Below are 7,185 nucleotides of genomic sequence, written 5' to 3' on the forward strand. Positions count from 1 at the left end.
TTTTTTTTAAGTTGCATTCTCGGGTTAGCTGTTAACAATGGTGATAGCTAGACAATATTTTGAAGGTGTGGGCCCACACCTTCAACATATTGTCTAGCTATCACCATTGTTAACAGCTAACCCAAGAATGCAACTTTTAAAAAAGGTTTTGTGATTTACACATGAAAGAAGTGAAACTATCACTGTATTCTAACAGATGAAAGGCTTAACAGACAATCAATTTTTCAATGTATAATTTCAGTTACATCACACTGTAAATTTTTGCTATAAATTCTGTGTTACGATTGAGCCCTCCACTATCACCCGATGAAGGAGCATCGCTCCAAAAACTAGTGTGCTTCCAATTAAACCTGTTGGACTATAACCTGGTGTTGTGTGATTTTTAACTTTGTACACCCCAGTCCAACACCGGCATCTCCAAATCATGGATTTTTAAAGGCATGAATAACTACTGCTAAACATTTTCCCTGGCTCTGAAAAGCTAATTTGACATCTGTGGAATGTCAAATTCCTCCATAATTGTAACCAAAATCCATAGAGTCATAGAGTCATACAGACCCTTTGGTCCACACCAACCATGCTCCTAAACTAAACCAGACCCACCTGCCTGCTCTTGGCCCATATTCCTCCAGATCTTCCTATTCATTAGCTTATTCAAATGTCCTTTCAATATTGTAACTGTGGCAGTTCATTCCAGACACGAACCACTCTCTATGTAAAAAGGTTCCCCCCCAAATATTCTTAAAACCCTTTTTTTTAAGAATGATTAGAATCCCTATACAGTCAGGAGGGAGTTCCTCAACATTGACTCCAGACCTCATGATGTCTCATTGCTTCAAGTCAAACACGGGCAAGGAAACCTCCACATATCATTCTCCCTCGGCTGATGAATCAGTACTCCTCAGCATTTCACGCACATAGTCTAGAGTGACAGAGGGGATGCTGCACTGTCAGAGGAGATGGTGAATTGATGGTCCTTTGCCTTCTCAGATAGGTATAACTGATTCCTAGTGCTATTTCAAAGATCAGGGCTTTCTTCCACCCATCCTGACTAATATGTAGCCCTCAAAGAACTTCAGTAACTGGTTCATTACAGTGACAGATTACTGCTTCATTACCAGATTGTTTAATAATAAAGGACTGTGAGGCTTTTGACCACATTAAAGGCACTACATAATTGTAAATCATTGTCCTTATTTGTGCAAATTGATGCAAGGTGACTGCCACATTACTTTACAACAGTAACAACGCAATGCACTTCCTTTGAGACATGCGGAGGCAGTGAAAGAGGCTGTATAAATACAAGTCAGTTTTTCTCAAGGGATTGGATCTTGCAATGAGAATTCAACCCTGAAATCACACCCTGATTGGCTCCCAGTGTGATTTTGTTACTCCTATTGTGATTGGACTGCAGAATCAACAGGTTATTATTTCAGTACAGAACAGTCGGCTTTTATATTGTAATACAGACTGAGAGTGCTTGGACTGGTAAATCATTTAAAGAGGGAATAGCATGATGAACACCCTTGTTATATTATCACACACAACGCATTTGGATGTAAAGCATAATTACATCATTACTTCCATCTGGTTAGACCATACCTGGACTACAGTGTGCATTTTTGATTTCCTTATCTCTGGAAAAATATTAAGACCTTCAAGGGAGTTCAATAAAGATTTACCAGACTTGTTCCCAAGATAGCGGGTCTGTCCTATGAAGAGAAATTGGGCAAACTGGGTCTGTATTCTCGTGGACTTTGAAGAATGAAAGATAGAGTAATTATGTAATCAGCAAGGGAATTGAGGGTTCTGGGGAAAAGGCAGGAAAGTGGAGTTGAGGATGAGCATTATTAGCCATGATCTCATTGAATGGTGGAACAAACTCAATGGGCTGAATGGCCTACTTCTGCTCTTACATTTTATGTTCTCATGGTTTTTTGAAAAATATTTAAATGACAGACAAATCATTGATAGGCAAAACAAATAAGATAGAGTGAAATAGAATCCCTACAGTGTGAAAACAGGCCATTTGGCCCAACAAGTCCACACAGACTGTCCGAACAGCATCCCACCCAGACTCACCTCCCTACCCTATCCCTGTAACCCTGCATTTCCTACAGTTAATCCACCTAACCTACACATCCCTAGACACCACTGGCAATTTAGCATGGCCAATCCACCAAACCTGCACATCTTTGGACAATGGGAGGAAACCGGAGCACCCAGAGGAAACCCACGCAGACACGGGGAGAATAAAACTAGGGCACAATTTTAAAATAAAGACGCTGTCACTTAGGTCCAAGATGGGGTAAAATTGTTTTACTCCAAATGTTGTGTATCTTTGGAACCTGTGGAGGTTCAGTCTTTGAGTGTGTTTATGGTGGAGATTGATAGCTTTCTGATTACAGGGTCGCGAGGATGAGTAAAAGGCAGGAGGAGGCCATCCTCCTGTTCCTATGGGTTGACGTTCTCATGGTTATCATTCCTATTTCTCCCTTTTTAAAGTTTTAGAAAGCACTTTTCTAGTCAGAATCAAATGGCCATTTTAAAAAGAGCTTATGGGGTGCGCGGCTTGGTGGAAAATTCTTTTCAACAATTCCGTGAGCTGAGTAAATGCAATCGGCTGCTCCTTTACGAAAGTAGGCCCTACCCCCATTCCCGCAACTCACTGGCAGAACCTAGCAGGTCAGTACTCTGTCGATAAGGAGTCAGCTGCGTCACATTCTAGAAACACAGAGCGTTGAACTTGTGATGTGGATCATGATGTTGTGGACTTTGTTTAATCATTTACTCGAAACTCTTGGTTGGATAGGAGGGTGAGAACGCTGTCAAATCTTAGAACAAGGACCTGCAAATGGATGATGGGTGCTCTCGGTGAGTTTGTTGAGGTTGAGGTCCTGCTTAGTGCCCTCCTCAACAAGGCAGTGGTGGGTACTTGAATAAACCGGTGAACCCTGCAAGGTGGTGCCACTGAGAAGCCTCAGGTGCAACAATTGGTGTTCAGAGCGAACTGCCTCACAACCCTGAGAATCCAGTTGCAGTCTCTGCAAGACACACTTTGAAGGGAGTGAACAACACTCAGGTGAGTGCAGCAGAAAGCAGGGGGGGCATATGTTTAAGACGAGAGGGGAGGGATACAAAAGGGTCCAGAGGGGCATTATTTTCACACAGGCTGGTTAGTGTCTGAGATGTAGTGGTGGAAGCGAGTACAATTTCATCATTTAAGAAACATTTGGACAGATACATGGATGGGATAGGTAAGGAGGGATGAGGACCAAACCCATCCAAATGGGATTAGTTTAATTATGAAAACTAGGCAGCATGGACAAGTTGGGCTGAAGGGCCTGCTTCCATGCTGTAGATGTCTATGACTCGAAGGTTCGGTAAACGATTCAATTGATAATAGCATTCGAGGGTAAAAGGACAGAAGGGAGAGGATAAATAGACAGGGAAGCAGTGAAAGCAGAGAGAGATAGCAAGGTGGCAAAGGCCAGGGAATGGCAGGAAAGACGATGGGGAGGTGGAGATAGATCCAGCATGCATTGGTCAGGGAGCCTGTTAACTAACGTTCTGAAATAACCTCAGTGATTGTAGAATCTGTGTTTCCAATTGCATTAAGGAGCCTCAGGGTGTTATTTTAGTTTTGAGTTACAAAGGCAGTCAGCACTCTGTCCTTAACTCGTGGGAACGCTTAAGCCAAATTTAATTTGTTTTGTTTTCCCAAAGCCTGACAATGAAATAAATAAACCTTTTGTCCTGTTAAATGCTGCCAGCTGCAGGGTTGTGCCGCTGATGGGATCCACTGTGGGCAAGTATTCTATGATGTGAGTGAAGTTGAATTGTTTGAATTATTGACATTTGATTTGATTTATTTATTATCACATATATCTTGTGACAAGTTAATGTAGTGAAAAGTGTTGTATCGTGTCGCCACTCTCTGGTGCCATCTTAAAACACAGATAAATAAAACAAAATATAGAATGTAAAGGCAAAAAAAATGAAGAAATAAAGAGCCAAGGGCCTGGTGGCCAGGTGTGAGTCCCCTTAGCCATGCTGCCGCTGCTGGAATGAAAGTCACCCATTCTTTGGCGCCATCTCATCTCCACCAACACCATTGCCACCATGACTCCTTGCTGGACCTTGCCAATGCAGACGGCACAGATACCGCTGGGTACCACGCTGGCTCAGACTCGACTCCACAACCATCATGAGTCCACTTTAGACCCACTTCACTGGTGGCAGCTGTTGCTGATGCTGCCAGTTCTGGTGCTGGGCCTGAACTCGTCTCCGCTACAGCCACCTCCACGAATCTGGACACAGACACCGCTGGGAACCTAAATGTGCCTCAGCCATAACAGCAGCCATAAGTCGTCACTGGGACTGCCTCCATGATGTAGAGGCTGCTGTAGATATCAGAGTGACAGCAGTTCCCTTCTCTTCTCACCACCCCCTTCAAAACCAGACCCCACCAGTCCTCCTGGATCTCTGTTCTATTCTGTAACTGAGGTTTCTTGCTGAAGTTCTAAAGAAAGGTCACTGGACCTGAAACGTTAACTCTGCTTTCTCTCCACAGATGCTGAATTTCTCCAACAATTTCTGTTTCTGTTTGTAGCTGGGCATGAATTCCAAGTGCCAAGCAGCCAAGACTATCATGCCCAAGTTGTCATTCCTTGGATATGAGGCAAGACAGCAGACGTTCATTGGGTTTCTTCCATTCTTTCATGGGCCAGCTTATGCTTCCTGTCCCTAATTTCCCTGGACAAAATGGTCGTCAGCCATTTTCTTGAGCTGAGCCTAGGTCAATGCAGAGGTCAACTGATAGTCAACCAGGTTGCTATATGTCTGGGGTCAAATGTAGACAAGGACAGATAAAGACAGCAGATTTCTTTCCTTAAAGGACATTAGGGGACCAGATGAATCTTTTTGAATACAACTGGTAATGAAATATCTGGAATGAAGAATCTACTGGTGACTATGAAACCATTGTTGATTGTCAGTAAATACCCATCTGCATCACTAAAGTCTTTCGGGGAAGGAAATCTACCATCCTCCCCTGGCCTGGCCTACATGTGCCTACAGACCCAGAGCAATGTTGTTGACTTTCAACGACCCTCTGAAATGGCCCAGTAAGCCACTCAAGTTCAAGGGTAGAGAGGGATGGGCAATAACTACTGACCAGCCAAAGACACTCACGTCCCATGAGTGAATAAAAATGAACTACAGAGATTATCTTTAATTCCAGATTTCTAATTAGCAGGTATAAATTCCACCAACCACTGAGATGGCTTTGAATCTCTGGGCCCCTGAACCCGTCCTATGACAGAATGCAACTATCTAATGAACCGTGGGAGTATCACAAGTTGTCCTCAGCTGAGTCCAGCAGGGTGGCAGACAGGTGGAGGAACTGAGGTCTAAGTTGTGTCCATCCCTGGCACAGAGGCATCGAGGCTAATTGCAACAGCCGGGCATGGATTGAAGCTTGTCAGTACAGCTCTGTTATTCACCAAGTGTTGTAAGCAGATTGGAAAGGGGTCAGAAGCAATTTGACAGCTTTTAATTATTCTGCAAAATAACCACAACTATAAACAATGGTGCAGTTCAGCATGAGATACGAAAGCGACGTATGTGTAAACAAGTTTGATTGTGATATTAAGTCTGATTCACCAGCTCTGTTTACTCATGGAAGCTGATGATGTTTGTTTTTTTTTTAACCAGCTAGGTTAAAGATGGACAATGAAGGTGAAAATGGATGGGTCTCCTGTTTCCCAGGGATTTAGCCCTTTATTTGCGAGATTCCTGCTGATGATTCCTGAGAATATCAATGGATTTTCTGTCCTCAAGTGAACAGCAGAGATCCCAGTCTGTGGTGATTAAACCTGGGGCAGATGTCTGTTTTCTAACTCTGGGCCAAATTTTAACAACAGAAACTCTGAGAACAGGAGATGATAAACTTCTAAATGTCTACAGTGATAGCTAGTTTTCATTTTGGTTGTTGTAACTGAAAGACCAAGTCCCTGGTCTCTCTTAACATGCAATCATACAACAAGTCTATTTGACCTACCTGGTGTCTACAGGCATTTTGAAAGAGGTCTGCATTTATTCCCACTCCTTAGCCTTTTCAGTAAAGTCTTGCAAAGCTTTCCAGTTGAAATATCCATCCAGAGTCTGTGTGGCCTGCAATTTCCTATCATAAAATAAATTTTGCAGCTTTGCTGTAATTCTCTGTTAACTTGCTCTAAAGTTTCTTGCTTTCCTAAGGGAAAGAAACATATTGCATTTATATGGCACCTTTCTTACCTCAGAATATCCTAAAGTGCTTTAAGCCAATGAAGTACTTTCAAAGTGTAGTCACAGTGTTGGGAAGACAGCAACCAGTTTGCACACAGTGAGCTCACACAAATAGCATTGTGATAATGATCAGATTCTTCATGTTAGGTGAGGAACTAATATTGACCAAGGCCCTGAGATGAACATTCCTTCAGTTCTTCAAAGTAACATCATGGAATCATTGAGATCCACTTAAGAGGGAAGTTGTGGCCTCAGTTTTAGTAACTCGTCTGATGTTAGAATGCATTGAGTAAGCAAAGTGCCAAATTGTCAAATGTGAAGGTTTATCAACCAACAGTAGAGTCCTGTGGCCCAGCTGGTAGTGTCCCTACCTCTGGGCCAAATGATCCAAGGTCTAGTCACATACCATGCTGACTTGGAAATTATATCACCGTTCCCTCACTGTCGCTGGGTCAAAATCCTGGAATTCCCTCCCTAATGCCATTATTGATTACCTGCAGCATACAGACTACAGTAGTTCAAGAATGCAGCTTGACACTGTCTTTGCAAGGGCAACTAGGGGTGGACAATAAATGCTGGCCCACAAAGCAATGCCCACATCCCATGAGTGAATAAGAAAAGTCCCACCTCATGACTTGATGGCAATATATCAGAATACAAAACATTGATTATCAAACAGTGAATATTTTTGCTATGCCTATGGCTTCGTTCCCAGCAAAGCACAGAATATAGGTAGGGCAGTCACAGATGAATGTATGAATGAAATGAAAAAGAAAGTTTCAATATCTTGTGTGTTGATTTGAAACCCTGACCTTAAATCCACAGCTGGAGAGAAACCAACATCTCCACTGTTTGCAGCAAGCCAGCTGTGGTTAGTGATGGAAACAGGCAATGTGA

At 42.8% G+C, this 7,185-nt stretch overlaps 1 long non-coding RNA gene across 2 annotated transcripts; it reads left to right on the top strand.

Moving 5' to 3' along the window:
• Positions 1-2,803: 2,803 nt before the first annotated feature.
• Positions 2,804-6,229, top strand: LOC122563743. Of its 2 annotated transcripts, none has more exons than XR_006315706.1 (3): positions 2,804-3,082; positions 3,774-3,824; positions 5,716-6,229. It is a non-coding gene; the product is annotated as an uncharacterized LOC122563743 (long non-coding RNA). The 2 variants fall into 2 exon arrangements; XR_006315707.1 differs by having other exon boundaries at positions 5,720-6,229.
• The last annotated feature ends 956 nt before the right edge of the window (positions 6,230-7,185 follow it).

The sequence above is a fragment of the Chiloscyllium plagiosum genome, chromosome 27, assembly GCF_004010195.1.
Source record: "Chiloscyllium plagiosum isolate BGI_BamShark_2017 chromosome 27, ASM401019v2, whole genome shotgun sequence".
Classification (NCBI taxonomy): domain Eukaryota; kingdom Metazoa; phylum Chordata; class Chondrichthyes; order Orectolobiformes; family Hemiscylliidae; genus Chiloscyllium; species Chiloscyllium plagiosum.